General features: G+C 42.5%; 1 protein-coding gene across 5 annotated transcripts in view; it reads right to left on the reverse strand.

Annotated features, from left to right (window-relative positions):
• ADCK1 (aarF domain containing kinase 1) overlaps nucleotides 1–15,963 on the reverse strand; it is a 117,230-nt gene that overhangs the window by 44,625 nt on the left and 56,642 nt on the right. The window lies entirely within an intron of this gene.

Raw genomic sequence — 15,963 nt, forward strand, 5'->3', positions numbered from 1 at the left:
GAATGTAATGTTAAAGTGCTGTCTAAAACGTATATTACTGGAATGAGAGACAAAGGATGAGCAGTTAAAATCTTCAGTGATGCATTGGGAGATAGATATTGATTATACAGTGGTACCTCGGGTTAAGTACTTAATTTGTTCCGAAGGTCCGTTCTTAACCTGAAACTGTTCTTAACCTGAAGCACCACTTTAGCTAATGGGGCCTCCTGCTGCCACTGTGCCACCGCAGCACGATTTCTGTTCTCATCCTGAAGCAAAGTTCTTAACCTGAAGCACTATTTCTGGGTTAGCAGAGTCTGTAACCTGAAGCGTATGTAACCCGAGGTACCACTGTAATGTATATGTGGAAGCATGGGAACGATTGTGGAATATGGATATAAAATTTACAGCATGTTATGGTTTAAGAGAAAATTATGTGAAAATATTATATAGATGATATATAACACTGAGTAAATTCCTCAGTATTCCATGTATAAAAAACCTGGTGACCTGTGATGTCACCAATGCCCTTCTGACTCTGCCTTTGCCAAAAGTCAAGGCATTTTTAGATCTGGGGTGGGGGGTAGGTGTCCCCGCCATGTCAAGTCTGCCTCTGCCTAATTTGCTCTTCTGTCTCCAGCTGTCTCCCACCTGAACTGAACAATGCTCATTAAATCCACTGTCTTCTCTCTCTTTGGAGAAATATTATCTTATGCACTTCTTGCGCTAGCCTGCCTGTCAGGATGGAGTTGTGTCTGCCAATCTCAAAGATAGATTGGAACTGTAGCTCTTTCAGAAGGTGCAGTTTCACAGCAGCAGCAATTAAAACAAATGTGCTTTAAAAGTAAGAGCAAGCAGCAGAAGATAGTCTCTCTTTTAATTTCCGAAGCAAGATTCTGGCCTTAATTTCCTGATTGCCAGTGGGAAATGGGACATGATCTCCAATGTTGGCCATACTCAGAGCAGACCTACTGAAATACATAGACCTACTCTGAGTATGACTTACCTGGCTATGACTTACCTGGTCACTCTGACAAATAATCTCTTTTATACCACAAAGGGAGAAGGAAAGGAACACAACCTTACACCAGGTGTGGGGACTACTAAGCAGTCCGGATGTTACTGAACTAAAACACTCATTATTTCTGGCCAATGACCATAGCTACTAAGCTGGTGACAATTGTAGTTCAGCAATGTCTGTTCCTCACTCCTGACTTACACTTTATTTGCACTTTCTACCAAAGCAAGAACTTCAGCAGAACCACGTGTTTTGTTACCCAAATGTTGTAGAACTATCCAGTCTTCAGCTCTCTGTGATCTTTCTGCCATGCAAGGCATTTTTTCCAGCTGGAACTCACCAGAACTCAGTTCCGGCACTTCTCAGGTAGGTGCTATTGCCATTTTAAGAGAGAAAGAGTGAGTTCTTGCACCTCTTTTTCTAGAAAAATAGCACTGCAATGCCATGTATATTATACATTCTTTGTATTTTCGTCATTTAAGAAACTATTTTTTCTTAATAGAAACTATTTTTATATAGTTTCTGCTGTATGTTTTTTACGTACCTTTGTTGTAAACAGCTTTGATAGAGTTTAGGATATAGCTATATATGTATATATACATACACACCCACACCCCGCTGCCTGAGATCCTGGAAAGCCACTGTCAGCCAGAGCAAACAATATTAGGCTAGATGTACAGTATGACACGGAATGAAGCAGCTTCCTATGTTGCTATTAGTAGAGATGAAGGAGAAAGTCAGTTTGCACTTTCTGAAACAAGATGAAAACCAAAATATAGCCATACTTTAAAATTTACACTTTTCTGAATTTTGCAATGCAGTTCAAATTTTAAAATGCCTTGCAAAAAAACTCTATTATTATTATTATTATTAATTAAATTTATAGGGAAAAGTTTGTGCAAAAATGCACATACGTAAAAATCACACCAAAAATGCATTATATATGGGGAAATTGCTTTTGCAAAAATGTGCATATTAATCAAAAAATGGGTTTGTTAGGAGAAAGTCACAGTAAAATGCTACTGAATTTTCATGAGGTTATTTTTTTTACTAAAAATTGCTGGCTACTAAAGAAATGTGGAGACCTGAATTTAAGACTGGAAAAATGATAAACAGAGAAGCGAAACTAACTGATCCGTCTATTAAGGGAGCATTCAGTCATTTCCTCACTAGTAGTAAGAAATGGTATACAAATGGCCGAAATTTTGGGAAATTCTGGAACAAGATGGAGAGAGAATAAAATTGCAGAGCTTTGAAAAATTGAAAAACAAAGTGCGAGATTGGCTCCATTACTATCAAATAATGGAGGCATACAAATTGGACAAAAAAGTTGGTTTCCAGGTGGAAAAATCAAAATTGGAAACAGAATTGTTAGATCCAAAAACTAAGAATTTGTCAAGAATGTATAACTTGCTATTGAAATGGAACACTCAGGATGAAACGGTGAAATCAGCTATGATTAAATGGGCACAAGATGTTGGACACAACATAATGATGGCTGACTGGGAACGGTTATGGACCACAGGTATGAAATTTACGGCATGTAATGCCCTAAGAGAAAATTTAATGAAAATGATTTACAGGTGGCACATGACACCAGTTAAGCTTCAAAAAATCTATCATCTGCCCGATAATAAATGTTGGAAATGTAATGAGACTGAAGGTACATTCTTTCACCTTTGGTGGACATGCCCAAGGATTAAGGCATTCTGGGAAATGATTTATAATGAAATGAAAAAGGTATTTAAATATACCTTCCTTAAGAAACCAGAGGCCTTTCTCCTGGGCATGGTCGGCCAATTGGTGTTAAAGAAGGATAGAACTTTCTTTATGTATGCAACAACAGCAGCAAGAATACTCATCGCGAAATATTGGAAGACACAAGATTTACCCACCAGGGAAGAATGGCAGATGAAGTTGATGGACTACATGGAATTGGCGGAAATGACTGGCAGAATCCGAGACCAGGGAGAAGAGTCGTGGAAGAAGACTGGAAAAAGTTTAAAGACTATTTACAGAAATACTGTAAAATTAATGAATGTTAGAAAGATGTTGGAATGAAGTTATACGGCTTTAGTAGAAATGTTATAAGGAATTAAGTATAAATAGATTATTAGAGCATTAGAGGGAAAAATAAGGTTAGAATGTGTTAAGACAATTATAGGATAGAAAACAGAGGAAGATGGAAAGGAATTGCTGAAATAATTAATAGAAGTGGAATACAAAAAGGGAGGTGTGAGGAGGTCGTGGAAATTAGTGAAAGAAAGATAAGATATTGAAATTGGACTGTCTTTTAAATGGTTTTTGTTTTGTTTTGTTTTGTTAGTTGTATGTTAGTGTTTTGCAGTTTTTTGTTTTGTATTGTATTGTATTATTGTATATTTTTTCTTTTTTGGTTTTTTGTAGTGTTGTGTTCAATTTGTTGGAAAATTAATAAATATTATTATTTTTAAAAAAAAGAAATGGTATACTCTAGCAACAGAAACAATACATGGGCTCTCTGCTCATTTGTTTCTGCTATCAGTCAACAGAAATGAATGATGTATCAACAGGGCCATCTTACCCATAGGCACTAGGGGTGCAGGGCACCCGGGCACCGGGCTCTCAGGGCACCAGGCCGAGAGTCCGGGGCCCGAGAGTTGAATCCAGGGAAGAGCCCGCCCATCGGAGTGCCCCAGCGGGCCCTTCTGCTGCGGGCGGCTCTGCGCCGCAAGTTCGGGGATGACCGAGCCAACGAGACGCTGAGGCAGCTGGCTGGCTCCGCCCTCTGCCTGGGACTGGGCAACCTGGGAGGGGGCATCGGGAGTATATCTGCACCCCGGCACCGCATATGCTTAAGATAGCCCTGCGTATCAAAACTAGCAATAGTCATGTATGGAAGAAGCAATGCAGAAAACCATCAGACCTAAGGATCAGCATTCAAGTCACTGGGCAATGTAGAAGGAAATAATTTTTATTTCTTACATTTGTAACACAGTCTGCTGCAGAGTTACATTTGGATAGGTCAGTTTCACAAAAGCATGTATAATCACCATATGTGTCATAACTGAATTACTAAAAACATAATCTTCCACAGCTCCATTAAACTACCTCTATTAAAAAGTACTGCACTTTGAAGCGAGAAGAGCTGATAGGAAAGACCAGTCCTCTGATGTTTGAACCATAATCACTCATTCCCCAAACCAGGCCACCACCTATTGTTATAAGAGAGTGGGGTGCAGGGACTCTCCTTATTCTCCTTTCCCCATGCCACACACATTTTCAGAACATGTCCCCAGCTCTGCCACATACTTTTTAAGATGTGGTGGCCAGAACTATACACTGTTTTCCAAGGGAAGCTGCAAGCACAGATTTGAATAAAGGCATTATGATATTGGCAATTTTATTTTCAGTCCATCAGAGCAGCTTGTGTTAATTAATCTTACTTAAGTGTGTGCCAATAAGCTAAATAAACACTGTGTGTAGGGCTTCTTTTTAAAACCTGTTTATTGAAACTGTTGCTTTAGGGGTTCGATTCAGAGTTCCCAGGAGCAGAATTCTGCTCACAGGGTGCTGGTGCTGCAGGAAGCGGATATCTGCCTGCTCATCCCAACCCCTGCAGTGAGCTCTCCTTGACAGTGTGAGAACTAGACCCAGTGGATCTCAGCCCCTTCCAGGAACAGAGCAAGCCCTTTTGTTCACAGAATCTGCATCCAGTTCAGCGAGTGGTCCCCAACTAAACGGTTAGGCTAGTGCAACAAATTTTAGTCGTGCAATGTACAGTCGTACCTCAGCTCCCGAACATTTCGGCTCCCAGACGATTGAAAACTGGAAGTGAGTGTTCCGGTTTTCGAATGTTCTTTTGGAAGCCGAACATCCGACAGGGCTTCCACGGCTTCCAATTGGCTGCAAGAGCTTCTTGCAGCCAACAGAAACCGCACTTTGGAAGTCAAACGTTTCAGAAGTCAAACGGACTTCTGAGATACAACTGTAACTTCCTTGACATCTCCACTCCATTTGCACTCGCTTTTTCCCTTTCCTCCTTTCTCAGTCCACGCTTTCCTTCTCTTTCTTTCCCTTCCCTTCCCACCTTTATCCTTGCCGAGCTGCCTGCGCGCCACTTCGGGAGCACAACGCAGCTGATTTACTCCCCTGAAAGCAGCATCTGCACGCATGTAAATCATCCTCCAAGCCCAGCCTGTAAAATGGGCTTGTTCGCTAAACTCTATGAATAGGGAAGTAGGCACAGCTGGCCTATTCATAATCAACATAAAAATAGATTAGCACTTTACAGATTAAACATTATCGTTCCAACGGTTAACATAAATCATCTGCACTTATGGGCCCAGCACTGCCGCTGCTCCCCGGGGGCATAATTTGCAAAGGGAAAGAGAAGGATGCACGGCTGACGGGTGTTATCGTATGTTTTTCCGGATGGTCAGGGAGACTACGATTTGTGCAAATTCAGCCACTAACCTTACATGCAGGGCAAGAAAGCTACCTTATACATACGAGGATAGGATATTTGCCCATTTAGCCAAACATCATGGTCTTCTCAGTTTAATTAAGGCAGCAACATTGATGAATTGGATCCAGCAATACCAACTTTTCAAAGTCTGATAGTCATTTACACCTCCTGGACCCTCCTGCCACCTCCTTGCCTCTTAGCACCCCGCCCCAGATTATCACACTGCCCCTCAGGTAGTGGCACTGACCACTTTGGGAACCCCTAAAGCATTAGAACCCCTGTGGAACCTTTTCTCTATGTGCTGACTTCTCTGTCCTAGGACAGGGCCAAAAGAGCTGTAGCACGCACACACACCCCACCTGATGTGGTTAGACTACAACTCCCCTCATCCCTGACTATTGGACATGGTGGCAGGGGCTGATGGGAGTTGGAGTCCAGCAACATTTGAAGGCCACAGGTTCCCCACACCTGGCTTGAGATACAGATCAGGCTTGACCTCAAATGCCCACATCAGCACCAGGTAGGACTTGTGCACTAAAATGAGCAGCGTGCCCGAGATTGCCCTCAAAAGACCTCTCTTCTTTTTAGGGTAGGGCAGGCCTCTGCAAGCTCCAGAAAGTAGCTGCTTCGCTTGAAAGCGCAGCATTGGTGATGCCACCTTTCAGTTGACTAATGTGGTCCCATTTGTTCTGGCTGACATTAATGCTCCTTCCCATCTATCTCTGACTCTTTAAATTACCTTTTTATGGCTGAAATCCTTTTTTTTCATAATTGATAAAAATCTCCCTTTTTATATCCCACATTATTATGGAGAAATTTGAAGGGTTCACCCCCTCCCTTTTTATTCATCATTTTAGTTTTAATATAAATGTGTTTTTTATTGATATATGCTTGGACAGCTCAACAAACCCCCTGGGAGACGCTAACAAAGGAGGTTGGGAAACAGGCCCCACCCACTCCAATAGCTTTGAGTCCTCACTTTGGGGCAGAAGAGTGATGAAATGGAATGCATGGACTTTTAAATGAAAAACCAGTTCTAAGGAGAAGCCACCAAAATGGAAGCAGAGGCTGAAATGAGTCAGTCATTCTAGAATGGGGAAAGGGTATTTACTAGGCATAATTAGTGCGTAGTAAAATATCTCAAGCACCCCCTGTACACAGACCCCCTCTGCCTTTTGTGTGGCTGAACTGCATCCCACTGTACAAAAGCTGAAGTCACATTGCTCTGCTTATTTTTCCCTCTTGCCCTACACATCACTAGAATGTGGCCCCAGGAACACTGTCAATGAGGTCACGTGGCCCTCGGCCTGCAAAAGGTCCCTCCCTCCTGGCTTATAGGATATGGGTTTGTGACATCATAATAACTAGCCAATTGATGCCATTGACAGCAGGTTGTTGGTAAGAAGTTGCAGAACTCTGGTTTGTTTGCTATTTCCTTTCAGAGGTCAATACTGAGGAGGGGACAGTAATGTTCAAAATAAATGCTGTTAGGCTACTACCAGACCCGCCTCACCGCTCCAAAAACATTACATCTGCCTTCCCGCATAATCTATTTCCCATCGTTTTTCCTCTGACTGGACACCTGACTGCAATAAAGGCTAACCTCACTCCTTAAGGACTGCAGATCCTGAACGGTTTGAAAACATGAGCCAGGCACCTAAAATCAAAACTGTTTTGAAAGGAATGAGATTTTAAACAGTAATATTCTATTTTTGAATGCCTTGTGGCGTTTGAGCTAATAGGCCATAATACAGCTGCACTTTCAAGTATTCTACTGCAAACACTGAAAGTTTCAAATGTCAAAGGATGGAGGTTCTCAGTTTCATAAGCTGAGGCGGCAAGCAAAAAACAAAAAGACTCCATCCCAAAGTCCCAAAAGTTGAGATTAGAATGCAAAATCTTCCATATTTGATGTGGGAAAATACTAGGGCTGCAATGAATATTTACCCGTTTTGATTTAGGGGTTGAAAGCAGCTATGTCTGTGGGATGGAAATTTCTCCTGAAAACCACTTATACCGAGTGATTTCCCCATCTAACCCACTGCAGCTCCATGCAGTGCCATTGTTCTCCTCAGCTGCTACTAGGTTATTATTTTCTCCTCCAGTTCCTTCTTCTACTTCCTCCATCCTGAATTAGCCACATAGTGGTGACATCACAACACAATGTTGCTAATCGAACCTGATGACATCATTAAGGGCAAGTGAAAGTGAGGACAGTTAAACAAATAAGCAAGCAAACGTTTTTTGCAAGTAATGATGAAAAGACTGCCAAAAGAGAGAGAGAGAAAGCAATTTTACAGTGCTACACAGACACTCTGAATAGCAGGCAGTAGTCCCAATGCAGCCCAAGGAAATACTGTTATGCGCCACATACATTTCAGTTGTATTTTACATTATGAGTCATGCAGTAGAGGGGGCTTGCCCTAAAAGGCTGCACTGACACACTAACAGGCTGGAAAAGTTCAGCTCAAAAAGCATTCCCAATCTATGGTGCAAATGGGTGCGAAAACTAAAGTTCTACTGGTGCCTTTCCAATGTAAAATGATAAGAAGAGCCTGCTGGATCAGGCCAACAGCCCATTTAGTCCAGCATCCTGTTCTGACAGGGGCCAACCAATTGCCTGTGGGAAACCTGTAAGCAAGACCCAAACACAAGGCCACCCTCCCCTCCTGTGGTTTCCAGCAACTAATATTCACATGATCCCTAACCCCTGGACATCCCTGCTAGAGGTTGATGAGAACTGGAGTCCCAAAAATCTGGAGGTCAGGGGTGTAGGAAGGGGGGGGGGGTAGTCTGCCCCAGGTGCCATCATGGAGGGGGTGACAAGTTATTAAGGAACACTTACTGCCCTACTAGGGCGGTTCATAAAAAACTTTTTTTAAAAGGTCCAAAGGTCTCATCTTACTACACCAAGGATTATAGAGCTATATGGGAAATTTCATGCATATCAGTTAATATCTTGACCCTCCACAAAAATAGCTGTTTACTTGGCCGTTTTCCTATGTCGTGAAGGCTGAAATTTCAGTTCAGTGGAGCAAGGTCAATATATTATCTGATATGCATGAAATTTCAGCTATATAATCCCTAGTTTAGTAAGATAAGACCTTTGGAGCAGGCATTTTTTTTAAAAAAAAGTTTTTTATGAACCGCCATACTGCTCCACCCTCCGCTGGGCTTCCCGCCCCCACCTCCAGTCTCCGTTGTTGTGTCTTTATCTGTTGTGTATCCTGGCTGAAGGGAAAAACAGAAGATGGATGGCCATCGGTCAGGGATGGTCTAGTTGAGATTCCTGCATTGCCCCAGGGGTTTGGCTAGATGACCCTCAGGGGTCCCTTCCAATTCTACAATTCTCTGGTGCAGGCTTGTGCAGAGTTTTAGGTACAAGTTGGATGTAAGGGGTGCATAGGATTGCAGCCCATCTTATGCACCGTCAGCTCAGGAATAAGTCCCACTGATCATGATGAGACTAGATTGCTGCTGTGCAGTCCTGTTTTTTAATAAATGTTTTCCTTTTCAGATAATACAGAGCATGGTGAAATCACAATAAATAAAACCTCCCCTTCAGTAGTTTCAAGCGCTACTACAGGTTCCACATAACATCTGCACTGCATTGTTTACTGTGACAGTACCTGCACTTTGGAGCTCCCCGCCTATTGCAACAAAGCACGTGCCTTTGCTAGACTCTATTCGGGCACCTGCTAAAAGCATTCTTCTTTAGGCAAGCATACCTAGATGCTTAGGATGGTGAAGTAATTTTAATTTTAATATTTTAGCTTTTGTATGTTTGAAGGGAGGATTGTTACTTTTTCTTGATTTTACTGCTGCGGTGTTTTTTTGTTTTTTGTTTTGGTAAACCACTTTGCAAGTTTTTTAAAATAAAATTTATTAAATAAATAAACAATAAATATAAATAAAGTAACACAAGCCAAAACACAATCTATCCTGTAGATTTAAGTATATGTCCATAGTCGCCTACTTGTTACCAGAGGCCCAGAATCCACATTCCTTTGTAAGAAAATATGAAATAACATAAAACCATTTTGCAGGCAAAAAAAAAAAAATCAGTTGGGGGGGGGTGACAAGAAATTTTCTGCACCGAGTACCACCTGACCTTCCTAGGCCTCTGCTGGAGGCCACCAGGTTGGAGAAAGGTGACCTAGAAGCTATCAGTGTACAATCTTGTTTAGAAATTGCTGCTGTGGAAAACCTTTATTTTTTGAGAAGACACATTATTTTTGCTGCCATTTTCTTGTATTTCTGTTCTTAGGCCTCATTATGAAATATTAGTAGGTGATTTCAGCTTTACTAAGATAAGGTGTTTTGACTAGCCTGTTAAAATGCAAATGACTATTTTGTTACGTATTGTAATTTTTAAGTGCATTATCTTGAAATGATGTTCAACAATGATGTTCAACAATGTCAGAAAAATGTAAAAAATGGCTTGGCTTAGCATGGCTTGGAAAAGGGGCATACAAATATTTGATTATCTCAGTTTGGACTAAGTGACGAGAACATATGTTTTGCATACTCAAAATCCTGGGTTCAGTTCCTGAAATCTCCAGACTGAACCCCCCCCCCCAAAAAAAAGACTTCTGGTACCAAGTAATGGGAATATATCTCTGCTTGAGAGGGTGGAGAGCTGCTGCTGACCGCACTGGGGTCAATGGCACAACGGTCTAATTCAGCATATGTTCTTATGGAATTTCTTCAAAAACACCAGCATCTGGCAACGATTGATATCTGTCAGCAAAGAAGGGTAGGAAGAGGAAGAATCTCACCAGGAGATTTCTACTAGAGGAGAACTATTTTAAATAAAGGAAAACAAAAATAAGCGGGGAGTTTATTTACATCCAGATTTCTGCATGCTGGTCCTGCAACTTCCATAACCGGTCCCGTTCAGGGTGGATCTAGCTGGCCATCTACTGGTCACTGTGGAGCAGGACTTCCAGGGGAATCATGCAAAGAGACTGCCCTATTCACCGAGGACTCCCCCAGACCACCTGTTTATTGAGACTTCATCCTGATCTGCTTGCACATTGTCCAGTCCTCACTGAGCATTTGTTCTGATTTGCTTACTGGCAGCTTTTGTGACAATGCGTCGTCATCCTGCAATCGCCCTGATTTGCTTGCAGGATTTTATGTAATCCCATTAATCACTGGTTAGTTCCACACTTTTCAATGCACTATCCCCATCACTTTTCTAAACCAAAATTTCCTGGTATGCGCTTGAATCTTTCCCGCAAAATATGGACAATATGGAGGTGTCCTGAGCTGCCAACTGTCCAGATTTTGCCAGAGCAGTTGAGAAATGGTCAAGCATAGTATCACTGACCGTATTATCCTGAATGCTTACATATACATAAAGAAAAGGAACTTGTTTATGTCAGTTGTTTATGTCATTAGGGAAACATACCAAAGACGTAAATGATAGAGAAGCAGCCATTTGTGTTTGCACAATCCCCAAGTGAAGAGAAGGTTTGCTCCCCACCTGTCCAGCAGTACCCAGCCAGTAGGATATGATCCAAATAAAATGGCCTCAGAAAGCAGGTCACCAGCAAAGAGACAGTATCGAGAAGGGCTGGCTGAGCAGCAGGTTGCTCAGCCTGAAAACATCCAACATCAAAACTTCAAGACAGTGATTCCAGGGGCTCTCTCCTGACCAGTTTAGCATTTCCTGTGAAAGACTGTGAGACCTGTAGCTCAACTCCCAAGATTCCAAACAGAAAGGAATGCTGCAGGGTTCAAAGCACTAGCAATTACTCATTTTGCTTTAAAAAGGGAGGGAGGTGGGGAGGGAGGAGAGAAGAAAGAAAGAAAGAAAGAAAGAAAGAAAGAAAGAAAGAAAGAAAGAAAGAAAGAAAGAAAGAAAGAAGCCAGACATTCCCCTTTCATCCAAGGAGCTCTTGCTGGCATCACCACCTACTTAATCAGTAAACTTTAGTTTTTACACAGCGCTGGGGATGAAAACAGGCAGAATCAGGAGCCATTCAAAATAGACTATGCTGTACTGAGCAGAGGGCTTTTCTAAATAACCTCCAAGACTCCTCCAAGGCTCCAGCTCTATCATTCTCTGAATTCTAATGCACCCTTGCGCAGTTTCCCACAAGACCCCTAATACTGAGTGAGATGGGCCAATTGTTTGACTCAGTATGATCACTAGTGAAATACTTGTATTGTGAAATCGCAAATGTGCAGAAGAATCCCCACCTGCACAAGAGATACTTACAACTGACATTAGATTTATTATTTCGTTTGGGTGTCATAGGTAGTGAATGGTAGGAATCTGAACCCTCTGGCAAGATGTGCCCCCTAACCTACATTTCTCATTAGCCCATGCATAGATAAAATGAGGTTAAATGAAGAATTTATCGCGGTGCCTAGTACCCAGTTTTAAATTCTTTATACCGCTTCTCAAAAGTCACTCCGCCGAGAACCTTGTCAGCTGGGCTGCTCTTTGAAAAATGTTCACATTTCTGAGGGTCACGAGGTTTCGGCAATATATTCTGAGCAGGCTCTCTGCGAGGTTATCCAGGGACAACAAGCCACTCTTCGGAACAACACAATGCTACAGTGAGCGTAGCCCTAAATCATGTTGCTTCTACCTCCATATACCTCATGCCACAGTTCAGTGCCTTAGCACACTAGCACTCACAGCCAAGGTGGGCAGCTGCTGGAAACCATGGAAAGCAAGGCCCATTGAGCTAAACTCCCCACCCAGGACAAGCCCTCATCCTCATTATTCTCTCCCATTACTTGGGAGACCAGTAGTTTGTGGATGAATGAGCCGAGCACTCTTGTTGAAGGAGGGGTGGGTCTCACTGAGGGGCCATAATTCAGGAGGACCCATTGGAAAGTCTCTTGCACAAGCCTGAAGCCAGAGCTGCCCTGAGCACTGGTGGGAAGGAAAGGTCCATGTGTTCAGTGACATCATAATCACCATCATCACTTTATTACTTGTAGCTCACTCATCTGACTGGGTTGCCCCAGCAACTCTGGGTGGCTTCCCAACATATATAAAAACATAGGTAAAGGTAAAGGGACCCCTGACCATTAGGTCCAGTCATGACTGACTCTGGGGTTGCCGCGCTCATCTCGCTTTATTGGCCAAGGGAGCCGGCGTACAGCTTCTGGGTCATGTGGCCAGCATGACTAAGCCGCTTCTGGTGAACCAGAGCAGCACACAAAAATGCCGTTTAACTTCCCGCCAGAGCGGTACCTATTTATCTACTTGCACTGGCGTGCTTTCGAACTGCTAGGTGAGCAGGAGCTGGGACCAAGCAACAGGAGCTCACCCCGTCACGGGGATTCAAACCACCGACCTTCTGATCGGCAAGCCCTAGGCTCTGTGGTTTAACCCACAGCGCCACCTGCGTCCCTTATATATATAAAACATAACCAGACAATAAATAACCTTATATATAAGGTTATATATATAACCTTATATATACAAACATAACCAAACATTAAACATTAAACAGATGTTTAAGGGCCTTCAGATGTCTTCTAAAGGTTCTATAGTTACTTATCTCCTTGGCATCTGATGGCAGGGTATTCCACAGGGTAGGTGCCACTACCGAGAAGGCCCTCTGCCAAGGGTATCTATGCAGTTTTCTGTTGCGTGGCTTCCACTACCTGGGCTAATCCCACAGCTACCTCATTTCTTCTGTAGAATAAAAAGTAGGTTGATAAGACTAGAAATCTTAAGGCTCTGTAGCACCTAGCCCTGTCGTCTCTAATCTGGTACCCTTCAAATATTTTGGACTATAGCTCTGGCCATTGGCTATGCTGGCTAGGATGGATCAGAGTTGAAACCCAAAGTATTTGGAGGGCACCATGTTGGAGAAGACAGATCTAGCTCACACTGCACCATACAACAGGTCACTTTTCAAACAGTCATCTTGCTTCTGTTTTTTTCACATGCAATACTTTCTTCTGTCATCAGCAAGGTCACCTTGGTATCTAAGAGGACAGCCCAAATTCAAGTTCCACCAGTGAGTTAGGATCCTGTGGATCTCTGGCTCAGATGGCCAGTTTGCATCACAGCTGGGCTACAGATAAGGGATAAAATCTTCACTCTTTGAAAATGAGGTCAACCCTGAAACACTCAACCTGAAGACGTTTTGTAAATGGCCTCTAAAATTTAATCACATACTTTTGTACTGTCTTTTGAGTATTACCAAAATTTATTTATCCAGCACAAAACAACAGCGTTTCTGATATTTTCACTACCCATTGTCAAATTTGACCTTGTAAAACTCCATGTTAACATTTGCAAATGTTTTTCTCTTTCACTTAAGTAAATATATTCTAAAATATACTATGAAAAGGACATTTGTAAATATATTATTTTAAACAACAGCCAAAAGTTTGGACACTAATTTTTACAGCAGGTCAAAGCAACAGGAACAAAAAAGGCAATGGACCGGCCATTGCTTATTGGTTTTTTGACCTCCTACAGGATCAATTATATTCTTCAGATATAGTGATTTTCATAGTTGTTGGGCACCACCAGGCTTCCACGCTAGCTTCTCAGAACAGCAGGATAATAAGTATTTTTAAATCCTTGGTTTTTGAATTGCCAGATGTCTCTAACTCCAGATCATTAAAGGACTACAAAACATAATCAGTGTCCCTTAGAGTGCATCTTAGCTTTTAAATGTTGATGTAGCAAAGCATTTAATCCTCTATGTTTGTAGAACTCTCCCCCCCCCCCATATTAATAAGAGTATTAATTTTAGAAATAGAGGGTGGGATTCACCTAGGCAGGCCTGTCAGAAGCACTATGCAAGGATTTCTGAATATGCAGCACGGCTTTCCCCCCTCCCCCCCCCAGTGACTCCTGCACCCCCCAAAAATTAGCTCAGGGGGTTGGGAGAACCCTCAGTACAGTGAACAAGGGGAGAAGAGAAGGGTCATTCCTTCTGGCAAGCTCCAGTGCTTGTGCAGGTGGAACATTCACCATAGCACAATGCTGAATATTAGTATGGAATATTGCTGCTGCTGTTGTCATGTGTATTTCTTCCCTTCTCTTCCTCCTATAGGATCCCAGCATCATGAAAAAACAATATTACAATCGCTCAAAGATCTAAAAATACATCTCTGAAATATAAAAACATAACCAATAGCCAAGCAAATGTGTGCATGGGCTAAATTTATCCCAGCAGTAATTGAATGGACTTCCACCCAAGAGTGTTGGCTTCATCTAATAAGAGTGATCCGTGTGATGCACAACTAAAATGAGTGGAATGAGGCTCTAGATTTTTCTAGATTCGTCATGTGCTCTGTAGCACTCATCCAGGCCTTACTGGGCTTGCCAGAAGCACCTTCTGGCAATCAAGGGCACTTGGGGGTGGTGTGAATCCTCATCTAGGTCAAATAGTTGCTGCTTGTGAAGACCAGGAACTGGGAGCTTGAGCAAAGAGGGCTTTAATAATACATGCAGTATTACAAATATAAGAAATAAATAATATCAAAACTGACTGTTGGGAGCTCCCCAAAAACCATCTGTTTCCTCAGGCTTTCGCTAGCGGCCAGCCACCACCACTGGATCCTTCTGCCCTGAATTTCTCTAATATCTGTGAAATTGTTTTGTTTTGTTTCCCTGTTTAAAATTGTTTTAATGTATATTTTATCTCTGGAAACGGCTTTCAATCTTTCTTTCCAATAGCAGGCAATATAATGGCACTGTTAAATAAATAATGAAAACCGTTAAGAACTCCCAAGGTAGGGGTAGGGAACCTCAGACCTGAGGGCCAAATGTGGCCTCCCAATCCTCTGCATCTGGCCATTGGGACTCTCCCCAGGCCACACAACCCTCACCAGCCCAGGCACCTCACAGACTCAGCTTCATTCACTCTGTGAGTGTTTTTGCCTGACTAGAAGGTGCCTTCAGTTCTAATAATGCCACTTGATTGCCAGAGAGAACTGTGCGGACGGGTGTAGAAATGAGCCTTATTGTACAAAGGTAAAATTCACATTCGTTATTTGGCCCAGTTTTGCCTCTGGTGGTGCATGTGTTTGCTTCTGGCCCTGCCCATCCCTGGTATGTTGCCCCAAGACAGTTGTCCCATCCTAAACCATCAACAGAGAGGAGGTTCCCAGCACCGTTTCCACATTCCAGTATAAATCACTCCTCAAAGCTAACAGCTCACACCACTTACCCAGTACCATAACCCATACCCCTCCTGCATTATATCTTTCTAACTATTCTCATTTATTATTTCTCTCCCTATCTCCCTCTCTCTCTCTCTCTCTCTCTCTCTCTCTCTCTCTCACACACACACACACACACACACTTGTCATTTTCTCTCTGTCTCTTTAAAATTAAATATCACCCTGGCTCTGCCCATGCGGGTAAAGTAACGCTGAAAGGAAAGTCTGCAGCTGAGCGGGGATTCGAGCTGCCTCGCTGGGAATCAATGAGGCATAGAAGGCTCTGTCTAGCGCCTGAAATGCTGAAAGGAACCGGGGCGGATCAGTAGCGGCTGAAAACGTATTCAAGAGAGAAGAAAAGGCCCGT

Source organism: Podarcis bocagei (assembly GCF_964188305.1).
Source record: "Podarcis bocagei genome assembly, chromosome: 1".
Classification (NCBI taxonomy): Eukaryota; Metazoa; Chordata; class Lepidosauria; order Squamata; family Lacertidae; genus Podarcis; species Podarcis bocagei.